Raw genomic sequence first — 18361 nt, 5'->3', positions numbered from 1 at the left:
TAAAAGCAAAAAAAGGAAACCAACTAAATGTCTAGCAATAGCAATTATGAAGTATGAAATAACTATGGCTATACAATGGAATACTAGGCAGCTATTAAAAATCATGAGGTAGAAGAACATATAATGACAAAGAAAATTAAGCAAAAAGGCAGATTATAAAATAGTAAATACAAAATGAGGCTAATTTTTTTTTATTTTATACATTTTTAATTTTTTAAATTTTTAATTTTGTGAGTAGTTAGTATGTATATATATGTATCTATATAAAGGGTATAATTTTTAAAAATAAAACAATATGGAAAAAATACTGGAGGGAAATATACCAAAATGAACATCAATTACAGTTCTCCCGAAGCCAAAGAACCACTGGTAATTTGTTTATTTTCACCGTTCTGCATTTTACAAACTTTCCACAATAGATTTTAAACTCTAGGCATTTGAGGAGCAAGGAGCGAGAAAAGGTATACAACCATAGTAATCCTCTCTGCTGCCATTATACTAGGCATTTATAGTATCCCATAACTGAATGCAAGAATTGCTCCTGTATAAATGGGAAGAACATGGATTAAAACAAATGAGAAAAGGGGCAATGTGCTAATACGTTGTCTGCATAATTTTTTAAAGCATAAACATACATCTGGAAACCAACATATTACAAGGTTAAGAATGGTTACTTCTTGTTGGTAGGAATGTGGGTAATGGTTAATTTTGTGAGTGTGATTTTCTTTTTTTTTAATTTTTGAAAAATAAAAAAATAAAAATTAAAACCAAATGAGAGACCTATAAATATTTCCACTCACTGGTGTTGGGGCAGTGTCAGTACACTTCCCCCTCTGCGTCTGAGACTGTGGGAGGAGCCCAGTCAGTCCCCGGGATGGGGGGGAACATTCATGGCCACTGCTTTCCTCCCCTGGTCTCAAGAGGCTGAACACTGGTGCCTTCTCAGTGAAATAACACAGCGATGCTAGTCTCTCCATTCACTGTATGCCAGGGAGCCCCTAATCCTATGGCAACAGCCCCATAAATCAGGCTCATGGACCCCTAACCCTTCAGAGCTCCCAGTCGGCAGAGTTCTCTCCCATGCCATGGCCCTCTATTCTGGCTTCTGCACCCTGCCATGAGACCGGGAGCTCCTGGAGGGCAGGGCCTGTAGTTTAGCTCAAAGCTTGCCTCTGTGACTACCCTAGTGCCTTGCATAGAGTGGATATTCAATGAACATTTATGAGACTTTGAAAGGCAGGCAGGTATGAAACATCATCTTGGTGCCTGACTTGGGAATAGAGGAACATGGATACTAGCATGTATCCATGAAGCCTTTCATCCTCTCAGGAAAAGCACAACCCAGCCCATGGCTTGGCTACTTCTTGACGCGTGCACGGGTGCAGTAGTCTCATGGATGAGAATGCCACCTAGTGGCATGGATGTGGTACTCTCGTGGATGAGAATACCACCACGGTAGGCATGGGCAGTGATGAAAGCAGGTCAAAGAACAAATTAAACACTGTTCAAACAGATCTTCTTTGAAATAAAGATACACAAACCATCACAATAAGTGCAACAGTGGGGGCTGGATGAGGTGTCTATATGAAGGCATGGCAGCTACAAAGTCAATATAGCATCAATATACAAATTTACCTGTGATGCAATAGGTTTCCTTTGTTTCAAACTGAAGGAAGACATTCCATCTCGCTGCCAAAGGCTTACAAATTAACGCTGAGGGTCAGGGTTCATGGTACTTACTCAAGGTTCCTGTGGATGCTGTTGTAGTCCCACAACTTTAAAATCATTCTATCATCTTGGAGTACTTTCTCTTAGTGGGGAGATGATGGAATTTGTTGATCATAAGAAGTATATAATGGGAGAAATCTCCTTTGCTAAAGGTTCATGTAATGAAAGTTATGAAAAAAACCTTTTTTTCATTAAAGCAAACTAATTTTTCACTGAAGAAAAAGTAATTATTTAAATGTTTAAAGAAACAACTTTTTTCATTAAAGCAAATTAATTCTTTAAATATGTCGGAATGTCTCCAGGTACTAACTAGTGTTCTTAGAAAAAAAAATTTAAGAACAGAAAAATTCAGATCAAAAGAACACAGCCCTTATCTTTCCCCCTTCAAATATAAGTCAAATAGTGGGTGTGAAACTGAGTGCAGGGAAATCCCTCCATTTTTTATAACATCAAAATGGAATAAGGCTTCATTGCTAAAGCTCATACATACCAGGTCTGAAAGCACATATGGGTTAAATATCTCAGACTTAGTTTGTTTGAAATGATGTTCTTGCTTTCAATATGATCAACTAAAGACAGTTACTCTGGACTTAGAGCTTCATGGAACAACATAGACTTGATTATGCCAAAAGCACTTTACACAGCTTGAGAAGTCCACTCTTAACAGGTGCCTTTGGAAGTCAAGACAAAGGATTTTTTAAAAAATTGAGCTGGAAGAGATCCTGACCAGTATAACTAGACAGCCTGTGGAATTCAAGAGGTAACAGCTTATCTGCTTTTAAACACTAGTACAATAAGAGAGTTCAGAATAAAGTTGGACAACCGCCATAACATCTTTTATCGAAACTGTTGCGAGTTTCTAACTGATCTTTCTGTTTTCACTTGACCCAATTTGGCCAAACCCACACAGCCTAGAACAGGCTCATAATTCTACCATTATGAGCCTGTGCTCCAGCCAAACTCAATTTCTCACTGTTCAACTGTATCAATATTTGTTTTACCTCTCTAGCAGTGAAAAAAATTGAGTCACCCCAAAAGGTTGTTAGGATCATTCTCAAGTACTGTAAAAACCCTGTCCAGAAGAGACATATCCTGAGACATGCGGTCACACAAGACTCTGCCTTTGAAAATACAGATCCATGGAGGATGAGACAAGAGTTTATACCTCTCTGCACCTGATCTGAGTTGTTCTATTGCTTGTTATACTACTGACTAATCCAGTGCTTCCCAAACATTTTTGGAGTTTTGACATTTCACTGGTTCTAAGCAAAATAATTGTTTGTATTGTTTTTATAAAATGTACCTATCCTACCCCCAAGAATGCTGTAACTTTTCAAAAAAAATTAAAGTTAATTAAAATGAATTTGGCTTTGAGAAATTCAGAACAATTTTGTGAGGTACTTTGAAATCCTATGAAACACTCTAGAATTCCCAAAACAAGGAGTTGAGAATAACTATTTTGGCAAATATGTTTGTCTCTCCATGCTTTGTTATTCCCACCTATAAAATGAAACTAATGATGCTCCTACTCTTTCCCAAGTTTCTCAGTCTGTATATTATGAGAATCCAGGCTTATAGAAAGAACTTTGCTTTCCCCAGGATAAAGGATTCCCATCTAACCCAGATAAAGAAATTTAACTACAACTCTAAAATCTCCTTATGAGATTAACATTCTAAATGTTACCAGCAAAATATGAGATACTGTAACATTACCTGATAACACAGAGACATAAAATTCTTTCAGGCTGCAAAAAGCTATTTATGTTACTAAACTTACATTTGAAGATCATAGTGCTTGAGAAAGCGTAGATCCAACATCCAAACATAGTTGCCATTGGGAAGGAACTGCCTTTAGCTTCTGTGAACAGAGGAATCTCTTCTGAGGTAGGGATGGGAGTTCAGGACTCTGAGAAGATAACATGTCATAATTTCCACTGGGTTCTCTGTTGAAATGTTTCTTTCTGCAGAGAGATTAGAAGTGCAGCACTGGGAGGAGAGGCTGAAAAACAAACATAAGCCTCCCTTGTTGGAGTACATTTTATCCCCACAAAGTTATTTTGTTTGTGATCACAATTCAGTGAATTCTTTTTGATAGAATTCTTTTATTGCAACTGTCTCTAAGAGGCTAAATTTCTCCAAGCAGCACTCTGGAGAATCCCAGCATTAGACAATAATTATAAATAAGAGTTCTACAAGTAACCAGAGACCCAGGCCAAAGGGAATGTGATAGGCCATACAGGGTACTGCTCTGCCTCCAGGCTGGATAAGAATCCTAACCCAAATGGACTGGGAAAGAGTCCATGTCATTCTAAAATAATAACAGGAAAGAATCTGTTATGGATTGAATGTGTCCCTGCAAAATTTATATGTTTAAATCCTGACTCCTAAGGTGATGGTAGTAGGAAATGAGTCCTTTGGAAGGTGATTAGATCATGAGGGTGGGACCATCATAAATGAGATAAGTACCCTTATAAGAAGAGGCCAGAGAGCTAGCTCACTCTCTTTCTTCTGTGTGAGAACACAGTAAGAAGATGGCCATCTGCAACCCCAAAGAAGGTCCTCACCAGAACTCATATTAGCACCCAGATCTAAGACTTCCAGCCTCCAGAACTATGAGAAATAAATTTCTGTTGTTTTCAAGTCATCCAGTTTATGGTACTTTGCTTTGGTAACCCAAACCTTTCTGCATGAGGCAGAATCCAAGAGTTAGAGATTTGAGAGTCAGAAAACACCTCCAGAGATCACTTGTTGTAGCCTTTTGCAGAGAACAAAGGTATTATATTAATTTTCTGTAGGCCTAATGTTAAGGTATCCTTACGTGAAAATAACCAATGTGACATAAGCTACATATAGTATACAATCTCAAATAACATGATTACACAACTTATTAAGATCCTATGACTATCTTTTGCATATAAAAAAGAAGTTGGCATAAATTAGTTCTTAGCTAATGTAAAAGTATTGAACAGTCCTCTGTGCTTTTTTTTTTTTTTTTTTGAGACAGAGTCTCACTCTGTTGCCCAGGCTGGAGTGCAGTGGCTCGATCTTGGCTCACTGTAACCTCCACCTCCCGAGTTCAAGCGATTCTCCTGCCTCAGCCTCCCGAGTAGCTGGGATTACAAGCACCTGCCACCACACCCGGCTAATTTTTATATTTTTAGTAGAGATGGGGGTTTCATCATGTTGGCCAGGCTGGTCTCGAACTCCTGACCTCAAGTGATCAGCCAGCCTTGGCCTCCCAAAGTGCTGGGATTACAGGCATGAACCTATTGAGCAACTGCTTAGGTTAACCTACTCCTGCTTTTACCCAGAATCACAGGTGACTTTGAGCTTTCAGAAGAGGAACTATCCCTTAAAAGACCCCAAAGAAACCTTGGAGTGACAGAACAACACTTCATTTTCCCTAGGAATTTCTACGTGTTTAGAGAAGGAGGTCTAGATTAAACCAAGCCACTAACTAGACATACTAACAGGAGCTGCAAATTTCCCAGATCATAAGCCAGGCAAAACCACACACAATTCCTGCAAGAATGGCCATAATTTAAAAATTAAAAAATAATAGATGTTGGTGTGGATGTGGTGAAAAGGGAACACTTTTACACTGCTGGTGGGAATTTAAACTACTATAACTACTACAGAAAACAGTATGGAGACTCCTTAAAGCACTAAAAGTAGATCTACCATTTGATCCAGCAATCCCACTACTGAGTATCTACCCAGAGGTAAAGAAGTCATTATATGAAAAAGACACTTGTACATGCATGTTCATAGCAGCACAATTTGCAATTGCAAAAATATGGAACCAGCCTAAATGCCCATCAACTAACGAGTGAATAAAGAAAATGTGAGATATATATATATACACATATACATATATATACATATATATACATGTATATATACGTATATATACATATATATGTATATGTGTATATATATATATCCCGCATATACCATGGAATACGATTTGGCCATGAAAAGGAATGAAATAATGGCATTTGCAGCAACCTGCATGGAGTTGGAGACCATTATTCTAAGTGAGTAACTCAGGAATGAAAAACCAAACATTTTATGTTCTCACTTATAAGTGGGAGCTAAGCTATGAGGACACAAAGGCATAAGAATGATATAATGGACTCAGGACTCATGGGTAAGGGTGGGAGGGGGGTGAGGGATAAAAGACTACACATTGGGTACAATGTACACTGCTCCTATGATGGGTGCACCAAAATCTCAGAAATCACCATGAAAGAACTTTTCCATGTAACCAAATACCACCTGTTCCCCAAAAAACAATTGAAATAATAATAATAATAAAATAAAAAATAAAGATGACATTGCTGGTGTGAATATTAACTGATGGAGCCACTCTGGAAAACAGTTTAGCCATTAATTCTTTCAAATGCTAAATATAAGTTTATCATGTGAACCTGCAATTCAACACCTAGGCAATAAATAAAATGAAAACCTATGTCCACACAAAGACTTGTAAGTATGCTCATGACTGAATTATTCACAATAGCCAAAAAGTGAAAACAATCCAAATGTTTATCAACTATTAAACAGATAAAATATGATACATCCATACAATGAAATACTAGCCAGCAAAACAAAAGAACAAAATACTGATATATGCTACAACATTGATGAGCCTCAAAAACATTATGCTAAGTGAAAGAAGGCAGATATAAAAGACTAGATATTGTATGATTCTATTTATAGGAAATTCCAAAGACAGGAAATCTACAATAACAAAAAGTAAATTAGTGGTTGCCAGGGTTGGGGATAGGAAGGTGACTAACTACAAATTGGCATGAAGGATCTTCAGAGGTGATGGCAATGTTTTAAGAGTAGATCATGTTAGTGGTTACATAACTGTAAATTCACTAAAAGTTACTGAATTGTACACTTAAAAGGGTGCATTTATGGTATGTAAATTTTATCACCATAAGGCTGATTTTTAAAATGAGGGAGAAATAAGGACTTTCTCAGGAAAACAAAAATAATGATGGAAATCCTGGCCAGTATTCCTACACTACAAGAAATCTTGAAGAGGTTTTTTTATACCAAAGGAATATATTAAATGGAAACATAAATCTTCACAAACAAATCAAGAGTGCTAAAAAGAAATAAATTATCTGATCTAAAATATTACTAGAAGTAAAATATTGTGCAGAAGTAGCTATAGTAATATCAGACAAAGTAAACTTCAGAACAAAGAATATTGTCAGAAATTGAGATATTACACAATAATAAAGAGGTCAATTCTCCAATTAGATATAAAAATTATAAATGTGCATGCACTTAACAGAGCTTAAAAATATATTAGACAAACTGTGACACTACTGAAAAAATAAAATGACAAATACACAATTATAATGGGAAACTTTAACACTTCTCTCTTAGTAACTGAAAGAAAATGTAGGCAGAAAATTAGTGATGACATAAATTACTTAAACAGCACTACTATTCACCTTGACTTAACTGATACGTATTTTTAAAACTACATCCAATGCATGTTTTTCAGCAGCACATGGAATGTTCATAGACATCAACCATACTGTGGGCCATAAAAAAAAACTCAACAAATTTAAAAGAATTGAAATCATTAAAAGTATATTCTCAGGAGCTGGGCGTGGTGGCTCACGTCTGTAATCCCAGCACTTTGGAAGGCCAAGGCAGGCAGACTGCTTGAGGCCAGGAGTTCGAGACCAGCCTGGTCAACACGGAGAAACCCTGTCTCCACTAAAAATACAAAAATTAGCTGGGCATGCTGGTGCATGCCTGTGATTCCAGCTACTTGGGAGGCCGAGGCATGAGAATCGCTTGAACCTGGGAGACAGAGGTTGCAGTGAGCCAAGATCGCATCACTGCACTCCAGCCTGGGTGACAGAGTGAGACTGTGTCTAAAAAAAAAAAAAAAAAAAAAAAGTATGTTATCAGGTGATATTGGAAATTAATAAAAGATATTTGTAAAGAGCACTCTTAAGAGAATAAAAAGACTAACCACAGACTGGAAAAGAATATTTGGAAATCATAAATCTGAAGAAGGACTTGTATCCAGAATAAAAAAAACAACCCTCAAAATTCAACAGTAATAATGATCCACACAGTATGGTACTGAAGGAGGTATAGACATATAGAACAATAGAACAGAATAGCAAACATATACTTTGGGAGGCCAAGGTGGAAGGATCACTTGAGGCCAGGAGTTTGAGACTAGCCTGGGCAACAGAGTGAGACTCTGTCTCTACAAAAAATAATAATAATAAAAAAGCTGCATATGGTGGCACACACCTGTAGTCCCAGCTACTCAGAAGGCTGAGGCAGGAGAATTGTTTAAGCCCAGGAGTGAGCCATGATTGCATCACTGCACTCCAGCCTGGGCATGGAGTGAGACTCTGACTCTTAAAAAGAAAAGCAAAAGAGTATCAGAGACAGAAATAGATCCACATAAAGATGCCCAATTGATTTTTGACAAAGGTGCAAAACCAATTCAAAGGAAGAGGCAGAGCTTTCTCAACAAGTGGTGTTGAAGCCACTGGACATACATGAGAGGGAAAAAGAAAAAAAAAGAAAAATGAACCTTGACTTAAACCTCAAACTAACTCAAAATGGAACATAGTGTGAAATGTAAAAATGTAAAACTTTTCAAAAAAACACAACAGAAAATCTTCAGACATAAGATTAGGTGAAGAGTTCTTACACTTGGCATCAAAAGCATGACCCATAAAAGTAAAAATTGAAAATTATACCTCATCAAATTTAAAAGCTTTGCTCTGTGAAAAACTCTTTCAAGGACACGAAAAAAGACAAATTACAGACTGAGAGAAAAAATTGCAAATTATATATCCCACAAAGGACTTATATCTGGAATATATAAAGAACTCTCAAAACTCAACATTGAAAAAAAATCCAATTAGAAAAGAGGCAAGACATTTAACTGAAAAGGATACACAGATGCCAAATAAGCACATGAAAAGATGTTCAATATCATTAGCCCTCAAGAAAATGCAAATTAAAACCACAATGAGATATTGCTAGAAACCTATCAAAGTGGCTAAAATAAAACACTGTGACAACACCAAATGCTAATGAAGATGTGGAGCAAATGGATCACTGACATCGCTGGTCAAAATGTAAAATTGCACAATCACTCTGGAAAATAGTTTGGCAGTTTCTTTTTTTAAAAAAATTATTAGTATTATTATTTATTATACTTTAAGTTCTGGGGTACATGTGCAGAATGTGCAGGTTAGTTACATAGGTATACATGTGCCATGGTGGTTTGCAGTTTCTTTAAACACTAAAAATGGATTGGCCAGGCACGGTGGCTCACGCCTGTAATCCCAGCACTTTAGGAGGCCGAGGCAGGCAGATTATTAGGTCAGGAATTCAAGACCATCCTGGCCAACATGGTGAAAGCCTGTCACTACTAAAAATACAAAAATTAGCTGGGCATGGTGGCACATGCGTGTAATCCCAGCTACTCAGGAGGCTGAGGCAAGAGAATCGCTTGAACCAGGGAGTTGGAGGTTGCAGTGAGCCGAGAACACACCACAGCACTCCAGCCTGGTGACAGAACAAGACTCCATCTCAAAAAAAAAAAATAGATTTACCAAATGATCCAGCAATGGCACTCTTGGGCATTCACCCCAGAGAAATGAAAACTTATGTTAATGTAGAAACTTGTATATGAATGTTCACAGAAACTTTATTTGGAATAGCTCAAAGTGGAAACTACCAAAATTGACAATGCTTAAATTATAGTACATCCATACTATGAAATACCATCCAGCAATAAAAAGGAATGAACTATTGATACATGTCACAACTTGAAGGAACCTCCAGGAATTATGCTGAGTGGGAAAAAAAGCAAATATGAAAAGGAAACATACTATATAGTATGCTTCCATGTATATAATATCCTTGGAATAACAATATTATACAGATGATAAACCAAATAGTGGTTGATAAGGGTAAGGGATGTAGAGTAGGAAGTGGGTGAGGCTGTGGAGAGGTAATATGAGAGGAACGTTGTGGTGATGGCACAGTTCTGTATGTTGATTGTTGTGGAAGCTACACAAAACTATACATGTGATAAAATTGCATAGAAACACACACACACAAGTATATGTATAACTGGTAAAATCTGAATAACCTCTGTGGATTGTACCAATGTCAATTTTCTGATATTAATATTGTACCATAGTTAGGCAAGATGTTAACATTGGGGAAGGGTGAGTGAAGGGAATACAATTCTTTGCAACTTCCTTTAAATCTATAATTATTTCCAAATAAAGCTTTTAAAATTAACCATAAGAAAACAAGCAACCCAATATTTTGAATGGACGAGAATATAAACAGAAAATTTACCATAGAAGTTAGATGGATGGCAAATAAGCATGTTAAAAGACGTTCAACATTAATAATCATTAGAGAAATGCAAATTATAACCAGAAAGAGATACCACTATACACCTTAAGAGTGGCAAAACAAAACAAAAACATACACAGAAAAACTAGCAGTACCAGGTGCTGGCAAGAATGTGGAACAACTGGAACTCTCAAGCCCTGCTAGTGGGAATGCAAAATGGTACAGCCACTCTGCAAAAAGTTTGAGAAGTTCTCAAAAAGAACTATAACCCAGCAATTTACCAAGTAACCCAGCAATCCCACTCCTATTTACTCAAAAGAAATAAAAACTATGTTCACACAAACCCTGTACACAAATGTTTGTAACAATGTATCCATAATAGAGAAAAAATGGAAACAAACCAAATATCCCTCAACTATAGGACTCATAAACAAAATGTGATACATCTATACAATGGAATATGACCCAGCAATAAAAAGCAATGAACTCCTGGACTGGGTGCAGCAGCTTACGCCTGTCATCCCAGCACTTTGGGAGGCAGAGGCAGGTGGATCACTTGAGGCCAGGAGTTCGAGACCAGCCTGGTCAACATGGTGAAATCTTCTCTCTACTAAAAATATAAAAATTAGCCAGGCGCAGTGGTGCACGCCTGTAGTTCCAGCTACTTGGGAGGTTGAGGCATGAAAATCCCTTGAACGTGGGAGGCAGGGGTTGCAGTGGGCTGAGATTGCACCACTGCACTCCAGCCTGGGCAAGAGAGCGAGACTATCACACACACAGAAAGGAATGAACTACTGAAAACACAACAACATAGTTAAATCTCAAAAGCATTTTGCTACCTGAAAGAAGCTACATCCAAAAGGTTACAACCGTATCATTCTGTTTCTTTGATAATCTGGAAAACTATGGGAATGGAAATTAGATCAGTGGCTGCCAGGGTTGAGAACGGAGAAGGGGTTGAATGCCAAGAGGCGGTACAAAGCAATTTCTGAGGTGATGGAATCGTTTGGTAACTTAACTGTAGTGATGGCATTAGGCAAAAGCCATAAAACGGTACACCACACCAGTTTGCACTGTGTAAAAAAATAAGTAAACATGCCAAAAAAGGATCCCCCTGCATACCCACCTAAGTGACAACATGTGCTGTCAAGGATGGAGAGCAAATGGAACTCACACATTGCTGGTGGTAATGTAAATCGCTACAGCCGCTTTAGAAATCTGTTTTTCAATATCTGCTAAAATTAAACATATGCATACCCCATAAATCATCAATTTTACCTCTAGACATATACATAACAGTAATACATATTCACCAAAGAAAGTAAATCCAAGCATGTTCATAGCAGCTTTGTTTGTATTACAAAAACCTGGGAACAATTCCAGTATGTACAAATAGCAGAATGGGTAAATAAATCATGGTATACTGATAAAAATGGAATAGTATATGGCAATGAGAATAAAGTATTGCTCACGTGACAACATGGATGAATCTCACAAGCAATATTTAATATAAAAATCCAGACAGTAATAAGATTACATAGTGTATGATCCCATTAATATAAAGTAATAAAAAATGTTGCAAAATACCGATTACCTTTGGGCAGAAGTAGTGACTTGGAGGGTATTACAACGAGGTCCTAGCGGTGTTCTATTTTGTGATTTAAGTGCTGGCTATCTTGTTAAGTTGTGAATGTTCATCAGTGCATTCACTTAATATTTGGGCATGTTTTCTGTTTGCAAATTATACTTCCATTAAAAATGTTTTAGGCCAGGCATGGTAGCTCATGCCTGTAATCTCAGCACTTTGGGAGGTTGAGGCAAGAGGATTGCTTGAGGCCAGGAATTTCAGACCAGCCTGGGCAACATAGTGAGACCTCATCTTTAAAAAAATTTTTTTTTAATTTGCTGGGTGTGCTGGTGCATGCCTGTGGTCCTAGCTACTAAGGAGGTGGAGGTAGGAGGATCACTTGAGCCCAGGAGATCAAGGCTGCAGAAAGCTATGATCACATCACTGCACTCCAGCCTGAGTGACAAAGTGAAACCCTGTTTCAAAAAAAAAAAAGTTTAAAAACTTTTAAATGTATGCTTCATTTTCTTTTCTTTTTAAAATTTAGGTTTGCTTATATAGCCAATTGCTATAAGTCTGTAACTAAAACCAAGATTACAGTAGCTCAATGCATAGAATTTAAAGATAGATAAGCCAATTTTGTAACCTCGCCTTTTACTTTCCGTTTGTTGGCTTTTACATTACTTAAAAATTGTTAAGGAGTAGGCCAGGCACGGTGGCTCATGCTTGTAATCCCAGCACTTTGGGAGGCCGAGGCGGGCGGATCACAAAGTCAGGAGATCGAGACCACGGTGAAACCCCGTCTCTACTAAAAATACAAAAAATTAGCCCGGCGTGGTGGCGGGCACCTGTAGTCCCAGCTACTCGGAGAGGCTGAGGCAGGAGAATGGTGTGAACCTGGGAGGCGGAGCTTGCTGTGAGCTGAGATAGCGCCACTGCACTCCAGCCTGAGTGAAAGAGTGAGACACCGTCTCAAAAAAAAAAAAAAAATTGTTAAGGAGTAACAAATGCCTGTCCACGTCCATTCCTGTCTGGCCTAGAACATTTAAACTGTCTATAAGTCTTTTGGCTGTAACTCTCTTGGCCATAGAGGTCCTACCAAGGGACAGGATGGACCTGGGGCAGGCAGCCAAACCACCTCCACAATGCTATGGGACAAAATAAAAGTGTGGCCATTGATGTTGCCTCTGGCAAATCCTGGCCAGAAGGAAACAATGTAAACCAAAAATAAAATTCTAAGCTCCCCAACCATCTGAATGGACCCCTCCTCTTGGCCAAGGGCATTCCAAAGTTAACCTGAAAAACTAGTTCAGGACATGATGAGGAAGGGGGAGTCGGACATGCCTCATTACCATCAACATGAACACAGACCTTAAGACTGATAGAATAGACTCTTTAAGTCTAATAAGAAACATTTACAATCTATTCTCTCTGAAGCCTGCTACCTGGAGGTTTCATCTGCATGATAAAACTGTGGTCTCCACAACTCCTTATCGTAAACCAGACATTCCCTTCTAATGATTCCAGGTCTTTAGACAATAACTCAACCAATTATTAATACCAGTCAGAAAATTTCTGAACCTGCCTATGACCTGGAAGTCCTCCAACTTCCATTTGTCCTGCTTTTCCACACCAAACCAACGTACATCTCACATGTATCAGTTGATGTCTTATATCTCCCTAAAAACCAAACTGTGGCCTGACCAACTTGGGCATGTCACCAGGACCTCCTTAGGCAGTGTCACAGGCGTGTCCTTAGCCTTGGCAAAATAAACTTCTAAATTGATTGAAAAAAGATTTTAGTTTTTCTGATAAGATTGTCTGATTCCAAGGGAGAGGAGTGAGAATTATACATGAAAGCTTTTGTTCCCAATTGGACAGAAGGATGCAAGCAACTTTTGATCACCTGCTCTACCATGAACAGTGCCAGGGGCTTCACAACAAGCACGAGAGGTATGTATTTTATGTCCATTTTAGAGATGAAGAAGACTCAAGAACAAGATTACTAGTTTCAATTACAAATATATGATATTCCAGCATTTCTAGAATGAAAAAGTCAGGGAATATTTGAGAGAGAAAGGTCTGTAAAGAGCATTAAATCCAGCCCCTTTATTTTACAAACTGGGAAAATCTGTCCCAGGAGGGAAAGGGACTAGTTCAAGACTACCATCTGCTCAAAGAGAAGGAACTCGAATTTCAGTCTCTTGAGTGCCACCCAGTGGACAATGTACCATGACCAATATTTACAGACAAGTTATCAAAAAACCTTACAGAACAGTGGGAAAGAGCATTCATTAAATTGGGAGTTGGAAGAACTGGATCCTGTCCCAGTTTTGCCAAGTAAGGTTAGCTTCCCCTCTCTTGGCTTTAATTTCCCCACCTGTGTAATATGAAGTGACAACAGGAAAACCGACATGAGGGAGCAAGTCTTGGATCCAAGACAGAGACAGATCCAGGTTTTGTGGGGCTTGAAGCTTGCAACATTTGGGGCCTTCTTTAAGTATAAGAATGCAAAATTACCAATATAAAATTGGGAACAAAAGCAAATATTTACAATGAGAAAAAAAAACAAAAGAACACACATTTGAAAATGCTGACAAATGTTACAAACATCTGAAAATTTAGAAAAAAATAACATAAATAGCTACTTATATTTGGTACTTAACTGCCTCATGTACTTCTGTAGTATGTTATCCCTGCTTTTCTTGTTATAGTTGGAAACACAGGATTCAGCATAGAGTTATAATCACAACTAAGATTTATTACAGCAATGTAGTTAGGGCATATACCCAGATCACAAGCAGAAAAGACACAGGCAGTTTGGAGGAGCCCATGCACAGACTTCCTTATGCTTTCTCCCTTCCATGAGGGGTCACACAGAGCACATGCTTCTCTTGGCAACAAATATACACTGGCACGTGTGATGTTTCTGGCCACAGAAGCCCAGACTCATTGCCCACACTTTACACTGGGGTTTGGTAACAGAGACGTCCTCTGCCTAGCATGCACCAAAATTCCACACTCCCAGAAGGAAAGCAGGTATTCAGCATAAACTACGTTGTTTGTATCAACAGTCGGGCACAGTAAGCCATCTTATCAGTTAACTGTTGACTACGGAAATTCTGAGAGTCAAGTTTCCAGATGCCAGCAGGGAGCGTAACTTCCAAGCAGGTCTTTCTAAGAAGTGCATTTGCACTTCTTCAAATATGACTCTATCACAAAGCAAGCATCACTTCATTCATCACAGGAACTGTGACTGTGCCCTTTCTAGCTCAGGACACATTTGATGCTGTGACTGTTTGGGAATTCAGTCCTGACCAATTTAAGAGGTTGTGTTTCTTAGCTGTCTCTGGCTCCTGGTTTGCCCAGTTTAATTCTGTGCCTGCCCAGCAAAACTCCTCTGCATACTGCTCAATGCTTCTAGTCCTTCTGTAGGTCCATGTCCTACAATCACAGGAATTCTGAAAAATGCCATTTTACAAAACCCTCTTCCAAATGTGCAAATAAATGTATCTTGTATTTACAATTGCATGCACTGCACGCTGGGTATATTCCTGACAAGAGAGCACTTTTGCTTTTCAATGAAAATGGAATCCTACAATTTCACACATCTGATTGATGACTGGAAGATTTTTCTACAGACTAGCTTCTGGTGCTGTACATTGTGAATCTTGGTTCTCCTCCACTGCCAACATACCCCTGATGCCAAGTGCTGCAAGTCACAGTGACATTACAACGTACCCTCCAGCCTCACCCCTCTTGTCCTAACACTGGATGCATCAGCACAGTAAGCAGAAGTATTCCTGCAAGCTGTTCCAATAAAGGACAGCTGGCAATAACTGGGAAATATATGGAATTGCCTGTGGACTCCTGAAAGATATCTCAAAAATATATCCTAAACTGGTCAGGCGCAGTGGCTCACACTTGTAATCCCAGCACTTTGGGAGGCCGAGGCGGGCGGATCACGAAGTCAGGAGATCGAGACCACGGTGAAACCCCATCTCTACTAAAAATACAAAAAAATTAGCCGGGCGTGGTGGCGGGCACCTGTAGTCCCAGCTACTCGGAGAGGCTGAGGCAGGAGAATGGCATGAACCCGGGAGGCGGAGCTTGCAGTCAGCAGAGATTGCGCCACTGCACTCCAGCCTGGGCGACAGAGCGAGACTACGTCTCAAAAAAAAAAAAAAAATCCTAAACTAAATGAATTCCAACTTAATGTCCCCTTAGTTGAATTCTCAATATGACCATGGTCATTGCATTGCTACCCAACACACAGGCAAGAGGGATAGAGACAGCACAGTGGAAAGAAAGATTCCCTGAACCAACTGTGGTTAAATATCTTTTGTAGATTTTCCAAACCATACAACTGTAGGACCATAATGCTAAGGCTCCTTCCAGGGCTGTTCAAGCAAGAGACACTGAAGCTTTATCTTAAACTTCATTCACTTCACTGTGTACTTGCATCAGCTCTAGAGACTTACAGAAGAGAAACCATGAGAAAAGACATAAGGCCCAGATAATGAGACAAAAGGGAAGAGAGTACACAATCAGAAACGAGGACAAAGAAATTAGACAAATTCCAGATAAACAAAGTGCAAAATTTACCTGGGAATGTGTGACCTGCATGGGACTTAGCATGGGAGAGGCAGCCTGAAGAGTTATTCTTCCTAAGCTGGGGCACAACACAAGGACCAAAACAACAGAGCTGGCTTTATTCCATGGCTGAGCCAGAAGGATGTACCATGAGATTCTGTCGATATAGAGTGGACAGGAGGAGGACTAGTTCAGAAATGTCAGGCTTCTTGGACCACAGACAGAGAGAAGTTTCGCTAGGCAGGCACAGAATTAAACTGGGCAAACCAGGAGCCAGAGACAGCTAAGAAACACAACCTCTTAAATTGGTCAGGACTGAATTCCCAAACAGTCACAGCATCAAATGTGTCCTGAGCTAGAAAGGGCCTTCTAGTTACCATATTCCACCATTCCACCACCATCTTGTGGTGTAGAGATCAAATCACCATAGTCAGGGTCAAAAAGACTGGTTGAGTCATGCCTTGATCACTTACAGTACAAGCTGAGGCAAATCACTTCCCCTCTCTGAATTTCAGTGTCTTCATCTCGAGTGAAGAGAATGATAATGTGGTCCTAGGAGCCTGTGAAGAATTCAGTGTCACATTAGGATGAGAAAAAAGGACCTGGAGAGGCATTCCTGCTGACCCAGAACACAACACAAGAATCTAAGGGCAAGCACGCTGTAAGCTTCAAAGCCTTGCAGGACTGTTACCTTTGCTTTACTACAGAGGAGGCAGCAGCACGGGAACTCTCTCTCGGCACACAGTTGGAGTCCTCAGAAAATGTTGATTCTCATGGACTCTTCTCTGTCCCTAATGTACAAGCAGTTTCAAGCAGGGGTCTTGTTGGTATTTTAGGGGGAAATTGATGGTACTACTTTGGGATTAATTTGGTAAGACTAATGGTCATTTTACAAAGAGAAAGTCACCCCATAAGTAGTATGGCTGGAAAGGGAGAAGGAAGGAGGGCGCAGGGGACCTGAGCAAGCATTGAAATATCTAAATGAGAGGTAAGAAAGCAAGGGCAGTTATGCTGTGATTGAAGATGACACTTGCACCCCTATCATCTCCCCACCAACCTCTGGCCCAGATGACTTACTGGCCACGAGTGAATCAATGAATTCTTCTCAGGAAGAAAACCAGTTTGCCTTTTAAAAATGCTGACAGTGAAACACAAGTGAGGAAACTCACCTGCTGCACCCAGCGTGCAGCCCACACTCCTTCAGTGGTCCTTTAGGAGTCGGACCCAATCTAGTTTCCCAGCCTCTTCTCCCATGACTTCACTCTACGAATGGGTCTGCTCCAGCCACGAACCTTCTCTGGGCTCCCTGAATGTACCTAACCCTTTTGGGCTGCCCTTCCCCCATTTCCCACCTAACAAAACCCTTTTGACTTTCAAAGCCCAGCTCAAACACCCCCTCCTCTACGAAGCCTCCCCCAGCCCCCTGCCCAGAGTGAGCAGTTCCTTCCTCTTCACATTCACCTAACTCTTCTTGCCTGTAAGATGCCCCCTTACAAGTAACAAAGACATGAGTGTGCACCTACCTTCAAGGAGCTTCTTTCAGGAGGGAGCCTGGCTTCGATCTGCTTTTTGACATACTTTGCACTGAGATCTGCCCTCTCCTGCCAGGCTGTGCTCACACCAATACCAAGAGATCAGGAGACGCCCTGCCAGCAAATGCCCTGGAAGCACATCCCCTTCATGCCCCTGGCAATTGTCTAATGCACACACAAGATCAAAGCAGCTCTCAGGTGGCATGTTGCAGGGCACAGCACAGTTCTGCCTATGCCAAGGCAGATGCTGGGCCCTTCCCTATTGTGTTCAGCATGTACCCATTCTCCAGGGCACCTTTTCTGGGCATTAATTTATCCAGTCACTTAATATGGATTGCACAGCCTGCTATGTGCCAGGTACCATGTGGACCCCACCACCCGTACCCAATGCAGGCCCCTCTAGTGGGCAACCCTTGCTCCACACCTCCCTGTTGGGCCGCTCAAGACTGTCAGGTCGGGCTCAACCTGCTCTCCAGCCCTGCTTCCTTCCTGTCCCTTTCCTGAGTGTTAGTTAGCCCCAGTAAACCTTTGGCCCTGCCAGCTCCCTCTCATGGTCTGCTTCCTG

The 18361-nt window shown here is 39.9% G+C and overlaps 1 long non-coding RNA gene across 1 annotated transcript; it reads right to left on the bottom strand.

The window, feature by feature from the left end:
• Window positions 1-361: 361 nt before the first annotated feature.
• On the bottom strand, window positions 362-18336 carry LOC101179444. The gene is made up of 4 exons (XR_004028809.1): window positions 17788-18336; window positions 16956-17055; window positions 16738-16824; window positions 362-3689 (listed from the first exon to the last, which is right to left on the bottom strand). It is a non-coding gene; the product is annotated as an uncharacterized LOC101179444 (long non-coding RNA).
• Between the last annotated feature and the right edge of the window lie 25 nt (window positions 18337-18361).

The sequence above is a fragment of the Nomascus leucogenys genome, chromosome X, assembly GCF_006542625.1.
Source record: "Nomascus leucogenys isolate Asia chromosome X, Asia_NLE_v1, whole genome shotgun sequence".
NCBI lineage: Eukaryota > Metazoa > Chordata > Mammalia > Primates > Hylobatidae > Nomascus > Nomascus leucogenys.
Note: the sequence above shows the minus strand (reverse complement) of the source record. Positions and strands in the feature narration are given on the sequence as shown.